This window comes from Pinus tabuliformis, chromosome 7 (assembly GCF_031772625.1).
Source record: "Pinus tabuliformis cultivar Carrire ecotype Pingquan chromosome 7, CPIR1, whole genome shotgun sequence".
Taxonomy (NCBI): Eukaryota; Viridiplantae; Streptophyta; class Pinopsida; order Pinales; family Pinaceae; genus Pinus; species Pinus tabuliformis.
Window position 1 is genome coordinate 1,575,704,939 of NC_142293.1, and position 2,838 is coordinate 1,575,707,776.

The window sequence follows — 2,838 nt, forward strand, 5'->3', positions numbered from 1 at the left end:
CGGTTATGTGACGGTAACCGCCATTGCCACTATGATCGTTGGACAAGCGCGTATGTGACCGCTCCTCCTAACTGCCTGCAAACAGTTACATTAACCATCAGAGGGAGGGGGCCAGCGTTGGGGCTAGCCCTTGGGCGCATGGCCCCCATATGACCCAGATTTTGGTTCTAAGGCCTCAATGACCAAATTAATGATCCTACAAATCCACCCAAAATCTGGGGAATTTGTTGCTTCGTTAGTGGAAACTGGGGCAAATTTGTAGGATGATGCCAGATTTGGTGCAAATTGTGGAGCGAATAGTGGAGAAACTAGGAGAGGTCATAACTTCTTCAGTTTTTGACCAAATTGGATGCAAAAAGAGGCTAGGTAGCTATTTTTGGACATTCTGGACTCATTGGAGTAGGTTTTAGAAGCATTTGAGCATTATAATATTTTTTACACTTTTGAGCATAATAGGGAGGCCCAAGCCATTGGAAGCTGGACCAAGGAGACGTAGCTCAGGAGGGGTGAAGTCCTTCTTCATGTTCCTATTGTGATGTGCTTTTGGTGATGTTTTGTACATGTTTATGCTACTGTTCAGTCTCTTATTTATGTTAAAATTTCTCATAAAATTGACATAAAAACTCATTTTTCACTTGCAAAATTTATGAATCCTTAAGCACAATGAAAGCATTTTGTTTCTAATCTGAGGGGGATCTTAGCACAACAATCTAATATTTCAAATCAGATCACAAACCTAGATATAAGAAATTAGGAACACACCTTGTTTGGTGAATTTAGTGTCCTAAATTGCTCTACATAAATGATCAATCCAGGTATCGTAAACTAATGAAGTGTAGTGCACTGTTTGTGCTAGATAACCCTTCTTACATCATTGTTTTTGTGTTTTATGTTGTTTTTGGGGTTTTTAGTCCTCTAATCCTTAATGATTTACAATATAACTAACAAAAATCTTAAATCTAACTTCTATAAAGACTGCTGAGAACCTAAAGAAATGAGAATTAAAAGAGCTTAAGTAAGATTTGGAAGCAAAGTTTGATCAAGAAATGAAAATAGAGTTTCTATTTCTGCTCTTATCATTATTTCAAAATCATGAACTAAAAAATAAAAAGTAAAATTGCAACTACTATCTAATTAATTACAGAAACAAATCTAAATGAAATACTAACAATGAAAGTGAAATTGCAACTACTGTCTAATCTATTATTGAAACAAAACTAAATGAAATACTAAAACTGAAAGTGAAGTTTCAACTAATGTCTAATCTATTATGGAAACAAGACTAAATGAAATACTTAATTACTTTGCCTCTCAATTTTGGGAGAAAAACCTCCTTGTGATGACATTTTGAGGAATTCTGTACTTCATTCTTCTAAGAGAAGATAAATGTAAAAATGCAGAAAAGACTCATTGCATGAATGAAGTATTCAACTACTTAGTTTAAGATGAGTTATCAACTAGAAGGGCTCTTCAGAAACATTCATTAACACCATGAGTCGATAAACTAGTAATAAAATGGCAAGAACAGTAATGGAACTGATCAGGCTAATTGAAAACTTAAAGACTAGTAAAACAATAAATGAAACAAACTACATTACATTACTGAATTTCAACTTCTAACTATTGATAAAAACTAGAAAGAAATTAAACAAAAAGAAGCTATTCTGCACAAAAAGAAGCTATTCTGCATTAGTGAGGAAATGACAAAAATTGCATTATAAACAAGGTTAGTATGAAAATGATTATGAACACTGTGAGAGGAAATGATGAATTTACAATTTAACTATAAGAGACAAAACAAAATAAAATAAAACCTCATTCAGCGTAGGGGCCCTCTGCAACTGATGAGGTTATGAGTGCTCAATCAATCTCCAAGAAAATATTTTAGATATCCATAAAGCACATGGTCTTCATATTAAAAAAAGGGAAATAAGTTTCCAAATTACAAAGAGGTAAGTCTATGCTTAATACATGAGGAAATTCGAATTCCTTCCGAGTTCTTTACATAGGTATTTATATGAAAATTATGCAACTGTTTGTGGAGAAAAATAAGCTACAGCCAAAAACACGTAGAAGAGAGGCACACAAAATTTTTCTCCTCGGCTGCTGGAGACATAAATCCAAGATGGTGGATGTTGGATTCGGTTGCACAGATGGTTGTTGGAGTCTGTGGGTTCAGGAAGTTGTTTTAGATAATGCTTCCCATTACTGTGAAACATGTTGATTATCCACAAAACAGAGTCTTGTTGCCTTCGGTCTCTTCGTTTGACTTCTCCATTGACTGGAGTCTTGTACCATCTTCCTTGTCGACCTGGACTAGGTGAATAGGACACAATCCATGTCATGATGATTTCCAAGCTGCCCATGTAGTTAGTTTCTCCTTCTGACACCTGGAACCTATTAAAGCATGGAAGTGGCTACGGAATAGCCAATTAGTTGCAGAATAGGCTAGATTCTGTAGCTAAAAGACAAAAACTTATTCAAATAGCAAAACATAAAAGCATAACATGTAAATCACTAAATGTCATCCTTAAGGCAATATATACTGGTCATTGATGATAAGGATGCATTTTATTCATGGAAAAACAAAGAAAATGGATGAGAAGAGTTGCTAGGGAAAGAGTAGTTTTGAGGCTCAACATACCCCACTGCAAAACTGTTGCATGTCCCCATGCAATAAAAAATGTGAACTTCTCCCTCCTACTGCATTTGTTCTGACACTTTTGCTAGCACATCCAACTTCCTCTTTTTTCTTCTCTTTTCATTGACTGCCATCCTTGGCTTCCTCATAAGAAGTCTGTATTTGAGGTTAATAAGTGTTCTGCTTAGCTTCTTATT